General features: G+C 31.1%; 1 pseudogene; it reads right to left on the reverse strand.

Moving 5' to 3' along the window:
• Positions 1-222: 222 nt before the first annotated feature.
• Positions 223-1175, reverse strand: LOC136987980 (uncharacterized; annotated as a pseudogene).
• Positions 1176-13959: the final 12784 nt, after the last annotated feature.

The raw sequence follows: 13959 nt of genomic DNA on the forward strand, positions 1-13959 counted from the left end.
GTACTAATAATTTTATAAAACATATTGTTACGTTACGTTTTGTTTTGTTTTTTGAATAAAATGTTTTTTCCTAACTAGTGTTTAAGTTCTTTATCATACAAACATTGAAAAACTAAAATGAGTAAGTCTTATTAACTATGAGATTATGAAAACACAGTATTAAATTGCTGTTTAATGCTGCTTCACTATATAGGGTCAAAATGAAAATGCTCACACTACTCTTCAAAATTTGTCATCACCCAATATTGGTCTAGATAAATTTACCACACCACAAATAATAGTTAACATTTTGTCAATATGTGGCAGTAAAGTCTAGTTTAATTTTTGTTTTAAAACAGCAAATAGTTTCATTCTCTGAATAGCACGTTCAACATGTACCCTGGCCTTTGCTATTTCTGCAGTTTCCAGTGTATCATGCTGCTTGCTTAACTGATTTTGCTTTATTACAAATGGTTGGCATTCTAAACGAATAGCTCTAGCAGAACAAGCATTTTCTATATAAAAACCTTTATCCGTCATTACTTGAACTGCATAAGGATCAAGTAAATTTAACAAATTTGTTTCCTCAAATATGGCTTTGTCAGATGCCATACCTTCATATGCTTTACTTAAATAGGTGATAAGACCAATTAATTATTATGCCTTTTTGTCCTTTCTAACTCTATTTAAAAACTAAATAACTGACAGGTGACTTAACTCTATTTAAAAACTAAATAAAACAGGTGAACTAAATAAAGAACATTATTTTTGATCTGTATGCCTAAATATCTGCATCCATAATTTTCCAGTATAATAAGTCCTGTTAATATATAAAATGTACTAGTATACAAAATAAATTTTAAATAGGTGATAAGACCAGATGGGGTAATTCCAACTAATACTTTAACAGTATGCTTACTATAGTAATGGGAGTAAGTTAATATTCTGCAACTAATGCACTTTCGTTTTTCAACTAAAACTTCAGTGCAGTCCAAAATCACACGAACTTTGCAGTATTTTTGAAAGCACAAAGGTAAGTTTTTCATTATCTCTTCTTTGGAAGGCCACACAATTGCAGCACCTAATACTTGACTCAGATAAGCAATAATATTTAAAAATATTCTTCTACATGTTGTCATGGAAATTTGAAATAAAACTGAAACACAAGCAAAGGGCAAGGCCCGTTTTAACTTCATCATAACAAGAACAATTTTGACTTTAGTAGATATTGTAGTAGGCTTATAAGCAGTATTGTTGGACTGCAACTCAGTACACAAGCAGAGATGGTATCAAGCATTTTAAAACTGTTTAAACCTGTGAGAATATTCAATTCATTGTCTGATTTTATTAAGTCAAACACAGTAAATTTTAAGGTTGAACCTAAAAGTGTATTCACTTGAATTCCTTTTTCCATTAAAATATCCCGTCCTCCTGAATGTTGAATTTTTCACTTAAATTTAAGAATGCCATAGCTGCATTTTTTTCCGTTTGTGATACTGATGTCATATCTTCATCCTTATCAATTTGTGAGGTCATTTGTTGATCTGTACATGCACAGCAGTCAATACATGATTTAGACCAGGATGTACTGGGCTGTGACAATTCGAAAATGTTGGCGTCATTATTAGGTTGATATGTAGAATTTTCTTTGATTGAAATTTTTTTATTTGCCTGGTTCCAAACTTAAAAATTTTGTGATTTCAATCATTATAAGATCTTGTTTTGGCATAGCGTTATTTTAAAGAAATGCATCTGACGAAATTAAGAAACAGACCTTTATTCCGTATTTCTTGTCTTTCTTGGGCACGAATGAACCTTTGTTCAGCAATCTGTTTTGAGATGGTTGTATCAAACTTCCTTATCGGTATGTATCTAGTTGGATACAAATGAGGTTTTAAATAATGACGAGCGCCTATAAAAACGTAAGTACCTGACGTGATAACAGTTAAAATATACTTATAAGAAATTGTTATAACCTGGCCAATAGTAATCGTCTTTATGAAAATGCAAACTGCAAACGTACAGTTCTCAGTAATTTATCTTTTGGGAATGTGTGCATATGTACAGTGGTGCCTCGTATAACGTACGCCTCGAATAACAGACGCTGCGAACAACGGACTTTCTGTTTGGCCGTTACGTGACTCGAGCAATGGACTGGCTGCAAACAACGGACTTTCTGTTTGGCCGTTACGTGACTCGAGCAATGGACTGGCTGCAAACAACGGACTTTCCGGCATAATTGGTGACTGCTCCATGGGTGCGTTCTTTAATAGCGGTCGCTCTGCGTCTCCGCTACTACGGGAGTGCGCTGCTGTTCGTAGGCATTTAGGAACGACGGTGAAAGGAAGAAAGATGGCAGCGCCAGCACTATCGATAGTATCGTAATGGAGGAATCTATAATTCTAAAATATGAACTTTAAAAGGCAAAAGAAGGGTCCCAATTGTAAAATTTAACCATAAATGGATTATTTGTTGAAAGAGCATTCAAAATAGCCTCGAAAAAAATTCGTAAAGACACTTTCATCACCGCGTGCGCTAACTCGCGCTTTAGCAATATCTAAATTCTTATTCATAAAACCACATAATGGGGCCGGAAACGAAACTATCTGAGCCATGGAAGACGCCATGTTGCTTTTCACCGTAAACTACTGCTACAAGCGGCCGTTTTTGCCGTTCGACGGCGTGCACTCCCACCGGAATTTAGGAACGCGTTCCGCAGGAATTTTTACACGGATGTCGCTCGCGCAGAGTTAAGCCTGGTACTCACATGCGGAAACGGACGACAGAAACCGTCGACAGAAACTGTTGCCATTTCGTCGTCTTTCCGTGTCGCGTGTACTCACATGCGGAAATTACCCTACAATTGAAACGCACCATCTGCTAGCCGTAAATATGAACAAGCTGCCATAGTAGGTATGCAACGTGCCAGTAGTCAAAAATGGCTTCTAACGGGATTGCTTTGTTATATCAATTGAACTTTTTAAGTTTGCCTTTGATCTTATCGCAAATAAAAAAACCTCAAAAACGGATAATTTGGATAGGAAAAATATTCTAAATCGTCGAAAGTTAGCTTTCGTAACCGAATTTCGATTGCGCCATTCCCAATACTTTACGCAGTAAGTTACGTCTATTTGACATTAACATTAATATTAATATTTGTTTATAGTAATATAGCGTATAAATGGAATATATTAGCATATTAGTGTACAAATAAAGCTTTTTAGCTTGGCGACCGCCATAGTTCGAATGCTATCGTCCCACGTGATCTTTATGACGACATTCCTAAACGGCCTTCCTATTGGTCTAATTTTCGCCGTTCCGCTTTTCGCGACGGCATAAGTTGAAAATTTTGAACTTCGTATTCCGTCGGCTTCGACGGCAAAAGTGACGTCATTTTGCCGTTCCGTCGACAGTTTCCGTCGTTTGTTGCAGCATTGAGTACCAAAATTTACGCGGAAGAATAAAAGAACGCACCCCATAATCACTTTTTTATGCTGCGGATCGAATTAGATGTTTTAACACGTATTTCGTAGATATAATATAGATGTAACATGACATTCCATGGGTAAAGATTGTGATGAAATAAGTAGATGACTATTTATTAATTTATAATAATAGAATAACGAATGATAATAGCAAATTTTAAATATAATAAATAATATAAATGAAAATATAAAATTTGATATAGAAATAGAATATTATAACGAAATTAGTTTTTACATATAACGATAACTAATGAAAAAGACAAATTCTCTTTTAATACATATAAAAAACCACTTAATGTAAATAAAAATATCAATTATAACTCTTACAATCCAGAAACTACAAAAAAAAAAAAATATATATATATATATATATACGTGATGGCTTTAACAATATATATATAGAATTACTAATAATACTGAACGTAAAATTAAATTAAAATAATTAGAATATAAGTAAATTTTTAATAATTACTCTATGAATAATTTAAAAATTTGGCAGAAACAATATTATAAAAATAGATTTAACGCAAAATATAAAAAAGATAAAAATTATAAATCTTTTCCCTATATTAAAAATATTTATAACAATTGTAGTATCAATAAAATCCTAAAAAAGGACAATAGTTTTGGCCGTATCTTTGAACAATAAAATTTCACATAATGTTTATAATGAAAAGGGAGGACAATATATAATTAATGTTGAAAAATTAAAAAAAAACAGGTGTTTTATATAAAATTAATTGTAATTGTCAAAACCAAAAATATTACATAGGTAAAACAGGTCGGACTTTACAGATAAGAATTTAAGGACAGGAAACAACGATAAGGTTTAAATATTATAATTCTGCTCGGTTTAGTCAAATAAAAAACAGTAACTGTCGGATTGATAGAAACAACATTGAAATCCTTCATTCCGAAATAAAAGTTTATAAACGTAAATTTGAAAAACACATCAAAATTATAAAATCTAATAGTAAAAATTTAATTAATGTCTCTAACGATCTGAAAATAGATCAACAATTGCACAGTCTGATAGAGGGAGTTATGACAAAAAGTTTCCTGTAATATAAACGTCATACAGTGCAAAGTACGATGTATTGCGAGTTGAACAAATATCAATGTATTCTTTGTAATTTTTTAGAGAAAAGTTTTATTTTTTGAAAATAACTTCTAGAATGTTGCTATAATTACTTTTATCCTAATGCTGTTTTAAAAATGTATTTTCGGGAATTTTTAGTGATTTTGTTGTATGATATACGACCATTTTGAAAGTAATATAATTTTTAAAAAAGGAAAAACTTCCGTGTATTAAAAAAATTTTTATATATTAAATTTTTATGGTTATTGAATAACGATTAGTAAATAATGTAAAAAAGATTCAGAAGCGTCATATGAGCGTGGTAGACGAATTTGAAAGAAAAATTGTGGAAAACCTTTTTGGTATGATAAAATAGTTTTTTATGTCAGAAGATATAATATTTACGCGTTATATTATCATATTGCTGATTGTTTTTAAGAAATTCTTTGGTATAGTACTGAAGAGGGGCAAGATTTTAGGACCGAATGAGCGGGTAGTGCTCCTCCCAAACTGTGGAAGCCCCTGTGCAAGCATAAATGTCAAAAGAACCATACCTCAATATGTTACATTTCGCGAAATATAGCCCTCCAACGATGCGCCTACGCCATTTCCGGTCACGTGACTCCACGCCCAAAAGGGACTGCGTCACGAGGCCGAATTTTTTTTCGTGTGATTTCACCGTTCTAACAAGGGAACTGTCGGAGTGTCATCTAATAGATTTTAATAAAATTTAGTTAATAATTATGTTAAAACTATACAAACTCTATGACAAATTTGTAGTATTCACTAAAAGTGTTAATCAGAGTTATTAGCAATTAAATGTCGTACTATTTTATAGTGGTTTAACACAAATATGCAAATTTTTAGTAGTGAAACGGTCGCGGAGGAAGACGGCGCTATTACATTTATGAATGAATTCTAGTTTTCGAAAATGGGAGCATTAAATGTAAATATTCAAAATATTATAGCAGAATTTAAACGTTTATGTGATAATGTTTGGCCTACAGAAAATATTTGTAGGCCTAATATTTCAGACGTTGATAAACAGGTAGCCAAACTGCTTTTTAATGCATTTAGCGATATTTTAAGTAGTTATGTAAGTAGAAATGACGAAGAGTTTTGTCAGATGGAAAATAATAATTTGATTATAGATACGCCTATTTCAGATAATAAAATAACACGTCTGCTTCTAGAGAAAGAAATTGATAACGCAGACACTGACTGTGAATCAGGATATTCAGATGATGAAAAATTCGATAAGAATATAATCTCAACAAAACGAAAAGAAGAAATTCTTAACTCGCATAAGAAACACCCAAAATGGAAATTACACACATTACAGCTGAAAGGAGCTAAAGAATTAAAACGTTTTAGTGATTTATATAAATGGGAAAAACAATTTAAATCTCGAAAGCATAGAATTGAAACGTTAAAAATCATTAAAGAACATACTAAACAAATGTTTGACGAAGCTCGAGGCAGCTATAAAATTGTTAAAGGAAATCAATTAAAAATATGGGCATTACAGAAATTTCTTCAACTGAATAGTTCAATTAAATTTACAGCTAGTGATTCTTGGGTTGCAAAATTTAAAAAAGAATATAGATTAGTATCTCGAAAGATTACAAAACTTGTAAATAAAACAGAAATAGTGAACGAAAAGGATATTTTAGTAAAAGCTGCGCAATTTCGAACAACAGTAAAAAATATTTTGCCATCTTATTCGCGTTACTTCATATTCAATACGGATCAGTGTGGTTTTTCATACGAAATGATTTCACCAAGAACACTTTCATATAAAGGAGAAAAAAACATTATTGGATTTGCACATTCTCCAAGTAATAAAGTTACGCATTCCTACACTGTTCAATATTTAGTTAATGCTAACGGACAAGTTGTAGGTAATGTATTTATTTGCTTACAAGAGGCTCGTGGAACCTTTGGACCTAGAGTTCAAGCATCGCTGTTCAATGCCCCAAACGTAACTGTTACAGCTAGCTCATCTGGCAAATTATCTACAGCAATTATTACAAACTATGTAAAAGACGTATTATCTCCAAATATAACAGAAAACTCTTTATTAATAATTGACTCGTGGAGTGGACAAACAAATATTAATATTTATAATACAGTATTTCAAACATCTACAAATCAAAATTCATGCGAAATATTAATTATTCCACCAAAGTGTACGTCTATATGCCAACCTTTAGATGTCGGATTTCATAGACAATTAAAACTTTTAGCTAAAGAAATTTTAAATGCTATACAATTATTCTGTAATGATTCTTCGATGAAATTGTTTTGGACAACTAGAAATGGCATTATAAAATTACATTCGATTCTTCATCATCAATTATCTGCGCCAATATTTAATAATTTGATTAAACATGCACGGTTCGCTTCTGGACTCATAAATGAAAAGTGTCAATTCTTAAATGTAAAACAAGTTTGTTTTTCTTTTTTAAACACTGACAGTTTAAATTGTGTCGAGAGTAATTGCGAAAATCTTCGATTTGTTAAATGTGCACGATGCCAACAGATTCTTTGTTTATTTTGCTTTGTTGAAAAATATCATGTAAATAGTTGCCCATCTAATAATTTGTGAATATAATAACTTTTAAATATATCTATTAAAATGTATTTATTTATTACGTTTCGATTGTTTTTTTTATATTTATTCTATCAATACTTTTATATTAAATGTCATTGTTAAACTAGTATATATATCTAATCTTTTATAATATTTATTTTAGTTTCCTTATTGAGTTTCCTATTTGAGTTATTCCTTCTTCTACTCTGTAAATGTAATACAGTGATACCTCTGTTTTCGTAGTGTTTAATACTAAAAAAAATTAAGAAATTAATATAAAATGAGTATAAAAAACTAATACAATGGTCTCCGAAACAGAATCGCCATCTAACTGTTTTTGATTGATCGAAATTAATAATAACTGTTCGGCCTCTTCAATTGTTTGCGGTCTCCGTTTCATTAGCACATTTACACCTTTTGCTACATTAGCCTCCGTTTTGCTTCCTTTTTCGCCACAACGAAACTTATCGTGGATGCCGACTTCCCGTACAGTACATGCGACCGATTTCAGCAATCTTAATGCCGGTCACGTATTTTTTAATGATTTCCTTCAACTCGATCGTGTTCCTGGCCTTGTTTGAAAGGCTATTGGCTCTGGAAACTTTCTTTGGTCCCACGATGGAACTAAAAAGAATGGAAGCAATGGAATTGTTTGGCTAGACGCGCGGAGTAATGCTCATACAGCAAGAAACACCGCCACGATGACTTGTGAGCAGAAAAATGCGTGGGTCGCTCTTTGTTTTCGCAAAATTAGCAACGAGATCATGTGGCACGCCGACGAAATCCGGGGCAAATTTTTTGCAAAAAATGACGAAAACCAAAGTCACAGTAATACCTCGGTTTTCGTTATCTTCCTCCGCGACCCTTTCACTACTAAAAATTTTCATATTTGTGTTAAACTACTATAAAATAGTACAATATTTGATTGCTATTAATCCTGATCAACACTTTTAGTAAACATTACAAATTTAATATAGAGTTTGCATACTTTTAACGTAATTAAACTGAATTTTATTAATTCTTCTCCCATTTCCGAAAATTCCAGCATTTATTCTAAATGTAATATTGCCGTCTTCCTCCGCGACCCTTCCACTTCTAAAAATTTGCATATTTGTGTTAAACCACTATAAAATAGTACGACATTTGATTGCTAATAACTCTGATTAACACTTTTAGTGAATACTACAAATTTGTCATAGAGTTTGTATAGTTGTAACATAATCATTAACTAAATTTTATTAAAATCTATTAGATGACACTCCGACAGTTCCCTTGTCAGTGTTTAAAAAAAGCGTGCGTTCCACTTTCTTAGCCATCAACGCGCGCCTCTCCCTCATATCCATGCCGTTGCCATCTCCTCCTCGCAAATAAAGACAGAATCAGCGCAATTACTCCAGATATTACAGGTTGTGACAAGTAAAGAATTTTCAGAGTCCTGCCAGAAATACATATTGATTATTGACAATCTGTGAGATGTCATAACAAGCAAAAATTTAAATAAAATAATAAGCAGAATTGAAATTAATAAAAAAATGTTTTCTAATAATTTATGAGTTAGTTATACTTTGTTTGCAAAATTTCCAAAAAATAACTATAAATGTCTGCAGTGCAGTTTGATGATCTAATCAGTAGGATTGTCAATAAAATACAGAAAAAAACCAATATGAGAACTAATATTAGCAAGAATTAAACTACAATTCCTATTCAAGTTGTTATTCGAGGCAAGCGAAACTTGAAAGAACGTCAACTTCAGTTCAAACTTGAAAAAAGTTTTTAATGTTATTTTATATTTAAAGTCAAGTAAATGACACGTTCATATTAGTTAAGTGATTTCGAGTTGCTTCAATTCAAGTAACTTGACTAATATGACAGAACTTTAAAAGACAAATATTAGAAACCAAAAATAGCCAAAATTAAACAAGAGTTTATATGACTGAATAATATATAATAATGTTATACTAAGGAATTTTACAGAGAAAACGTCAATTAATAAAAACATCGTGAAAAGAGGCGAATATTTATTACGACATCGTCACAATGAAGGGCTGCAATTTTTACTTAGTGTTGTAGTTGACTTTTGTGTAAATAATGGTTTTCCAAAAATGAATAATTAGATTAAGACACTTGTGATGAACAAAAAAATACAATATTTACAAAAACGAACGTCATTGTGCATTTTACATTAACAATGTAAGAAATTCTTTTATATTATTTTATGAAATAAAGTCTACTTAATTCACAGTAAGAAACCCTAAACTGAGCGATTTACTATAAAAAACTTTTTTATAAAAAATATTAGAAATTATTTAAATATTACGTATAGGCCTATATGTTAGACTCAAAGAACGAACACCCTTATTGAGCCGAACATATACTTCCGCTGAACAACAATTAAATATGCGTTACACTTTACGTTAAACCCTTTATTTCCGAGATGAATCTCGTAATATACTATAATTGGCGAGTAAAAACACTTCGGAAAATAATTGTATTTTACTCACCTTTTTCTATGCTACCTTTTGTAACTGCAAAAAAGTAAATCATCATTAACGTAGAGAATAATTCTGCCTTCATTCTTGTTCTCGTCTATAATCAACGCAAATATTTCGATATTTTTATTGACTACTATGACGTTTGTGTTTAGATGACAACAAGTATATAGTGTTTGACGTAATGAGTGCCGATTAAACAGAACCAATCAAACTGCGCTGATGAAGTGATTGTAAATTCGATTGGCTGTCGATTCATTTTATCAGGTGTCAACCTATTTATAATGGACTAAACTAAAGAACAATTGAAATTAAATCGATCACACAAAAACTTGCCTTGTAAAATTGAAAATGCAGTTTATTTCAGAGTCAGTTTTGTCTTCTTAGTGAAAAACCCTTACGATTATAAAGGCTCTAATTAAATACATACGAATTTTCTATGCAAACCGTATGTCTCGTTAGTTCAATTTAACGTTTCCCCTAAAAGTAGTTAGAACTTTATTGCTAACTGAAATTCATTATGTACAGAGTTAAGAAACTACTAATTTCCGTTGGAGAAAATATATTTTAAGTTTAATAAATTAAAAATTACAGCCCAGCGTTGTGTGATTGTCACAATAAATTATTAATCATGTTACATTTAAGGATTATTTAAGAATGCATTTGTGTATATTTCATAGCTTCTAGAGACTTTCGATAACAAACGCTTACAATAACATAAGAAAATTTAATTGTCTTCCGATCGGAGTATCATTAGTAGATTTAATAAAATCTAGAAATTTAAAGAAACAAAAATGATAAATACATTTCTCACAATTTTCACAAAAAAAACGTCAATCTCTGGTCGAATAACTGTTTAATCTGGTATCAACTTTGTAATTTTTACGGCAAAATTTTCAGATTTTATGAACTTTCAATATATTTTAATTACTATTTAATAAAAAAGACCAGAATAAATAATCATTATTCTGGAAAATTTACGTAGATCCTCCGGTATAGAAATGAAAAACAAACTAGTTGTTTGTTTTTTTCTTTTATTTATATAAACGAACAACAATTTATTTACTTTTATGTATTGACAGCACCATATTAAAGTTAGTACAGGGTGGGAAGAAAGTCGCTTAACACTCCGGCTACAGAATATAGATTATAGGAAAATACTGTACATTGTTAAAACCATGTAACGTGGAAAATTCTAACTGTTCGAAGTAGGTCAATAAAATTTTTCAACTATGAATTCCTTGTAATATTCTGATTTGTAATTATGTAGTTTTGTGTCGCATGATCCCTTTCCATTTCCAGTTACGGAATTGCATTTAATTTGGCCGACATTAAGATGGACACCTTGCGTGTGACTCACATCAATTCGTTTATCCCATGATGTAATGTGTTTCTGACATGAGCCAATTAATTTTGGGTACATTCTACGTTCTTTAGCAAAGGTGTTAAGTGACTTTCTCCCACTCTGTGGTTTTTTTTTTTTTTTTGGAATCTTTTCGAGTTATGTGCAAAATCGGCTGTTTTTATCGGTTTTCATTATAAAATTTAGTAAACATTCTGTCAGAAAAACCAATAGAAATAGTAAACGATTAGGTCGATGAAATCTTTAATTTAATCAGTGTCTGACAAAAACTCGTCAGTCGGCACATGATATTCCTACAGTTAAATTCTAAGTCAGTGGTGTACTAGTAAACAATAAGTGTATTAAAGTAAGTATATGCGTATAATTATCTATCATTGAGAAATAAAAATCTACCGTACATGGTAAAAATATCGCAAATAAAAGTGTACAAATACATATGTATATTAGGGAGAGAGTACTTTCTTACCTATTTATTAAATGTATAGTTTAGAAAAAATTTTTTAGAAATAATCTCATTTAAGCAGTCAAGATAATTTATAGAATTAAAGTGTTTTTTTATTATTAGACTACATAATTGTATTTGTCTGATTAAATGTTATAATGCTATTATTATTAATATTATTATTCTGACAAAGAACTCATCAGTCGGCACATGATATTCCTACAGTTAAATTTTAAGTGAGTGGTGTACTAGTAAACAATAAGTGTATTAAAGTCAGTAAATGTGTATAATTATCTATCATTGAGAAATAATCTGTCTTCATCTGCTTTAATAAAATGAAATCTGTAAAAAAAACTTTTTAAAAACAATTTTAGAAAGCAGTTAAAACATTTCCACACGAATAAAGAATAACTATAATTAAAAAGATTGATTTAATTAAGGTAAAAATTCCACGTTTTGTCTGATATTGATTTTATCAAAATATTATGTTTACGAGCAATTATTAATTGACGTTGTTACAATGCCGGGCTGCAATTTTTAATTACGTTTTAAATTTATTTCGTTTAAATTATATGCCGTTTACTTTAAGTTAGTAATATCTTGCTCCTGTACATCATTTTGTTTTTGTTAAAAATAGAGTAATGTCCGTCATCCATCTATCTACTTTCAGTGAAAAAAATTAAATTGAAATAACTTGACTACCTCTGTATAGCGAAAGCTCATCTATAATAAGTTGAGGCCTTACGATTTTTTCAATTGAAAAATTATTCAGTAACTTTAATTAAAAGAAAATCAATAGTTTTAATTAAACTTAATTTATTATAATGCACAACAATAATTTTTAATTCTATCGCGTGCGACATTAGTTATAGAACAGAAGTGCATTACTGCTGTCGTTACGAAAATGGAAATCGAATTTTTTCTTTCGTGGCTGTTATATACAACAGAGAAAACGTATGACGATCGATAAAAGGTAAGTCTCCCCAGATTTCTACATTTAAGTTCTTAAAACACCTTCAAACGTCTAGAAATAAAATAAAACTTGGGTTTAACTGTGAAATTCAAAACTTTATCTAATTAATTTGGAAAACTAAACAAAAAACTAAATTAAATTTTTGGAAGCGAACAACGGATTTCGTGGGAAATTTTATAATTTATAACATCGTAAATTGTACAGTCAACATCGGAATTCATTACTTTCTTCTTTCTGAAGCGATTTCGTGACAGTTCCCACGGCAAATCTATAAAAACCCGTGTTCTTTTCCTCTCGGGAAAGACTCTTTCGATCTGACCAGCGAGCGTGCTGTAGTCGATTCCCTAATTATTTGTTTTACACAGTCGCTATAAAGTTGACCTAGGGCCTAATTGGACCCGTTGACCTAACGCCTATCTGAATTATTCGACTGAGAGTTTTATTTGGAATTACCGACGTCTACAGAACTTGAAAAGAGGTATGAAATGATCTATGTAAACTCTCTCTCGAGTTACCCGTACACCTAACCGAGAGTTAGAATTGTAGCTTAAAGTTTTACTATAATAAAACTTTGTTTGTTGTTTTAAAATGGTGTCTTTACTCGTCTGTCGTCCACTCTTTCTTGTCGACCACATGTCGCCTCACCTCAACTCCCGTAACGCGTAACAAAACGTAACAGCCATCTTTGACGAGTGAGTAGGTCAAAGACCTGTTGCTGAAAAAAGCAGTTCGGGGAGGGGCTCACATAACATTAATTATGTAAGCCCTCCCTTGGTTGGCTCACATAACATTAGTGTGTATGGATGTTAGTCTGTTAAGGGCACGATTTGTTCACTTTATTTCAAGTTTAATAAATTTTGTGCTTTTTGTTGAAAACTTCTGAAATTTTTCAGAGATGTTTGTGTACTAGAAAAATTAATGTTATAACATTATTGGCTAAAGGTTGAGGAGTAAGAAGATAAAAGGGATCATGTGTATCTCCATCATAGGTGGATTTAATGAGAATTTCCTTCGTTATTAGCATTTACCGTATTCTTATAACACCCATCACTACTGTCAAAATAAAACTTTTTATCATTTAATAAAAGTAAAAAATATAAAATTTTTTGAAATGAAATGTAGTAACAGATGGCGCCACTAAAATTTTAAATGATATGCAGACAGTTGAATAAGTCGTTTTTGCTTTATTTTCAAAAACAGAAGTTTCGGATCAATGACAAAATTTTGAATTATAACATTTAAATTACAATATGACATTTAAATTCAAATGTGGACGAATTGCGGGCGTTCTTCTTCATCTTTACCTTACGGCTCCTGTTATGGGGGATAGATTTACATGTGACAATTTTTTCTATTATCTACGTAATACATGTATCATCTCTTATATCAACTCTTACCGAGCGAATTCATATGTATTGTATATCGTACTCTCTTCCATATTATATAAGCACTAGAATTGTTCACAAACTGGGAAACTTGTGTCAATGACGAAAAAGACTTCCAAACGATGAAAAACAAAAACAGAAACTGGGTACTGGCTTTAGTTTTTTAGTTAAA

This window comes from Centruroides vittatus, unplaced genomic scaffold (genome assembly GCF_030686945.1).
Source record: "Centruroides vittatus isolate TY-2023 unplaced genomic scaffold, ASM3068694v2 scaffold_2931, whole genome shotgun sequence".
In the NCBI taxonomy this organism is placed as follows: domain Eukaryota; kingdom Metazoa; phylum Arthropoda; class Arachnida; order Scorpiones; family Buthidae; genus Centruroides; species Centruroides vittatus.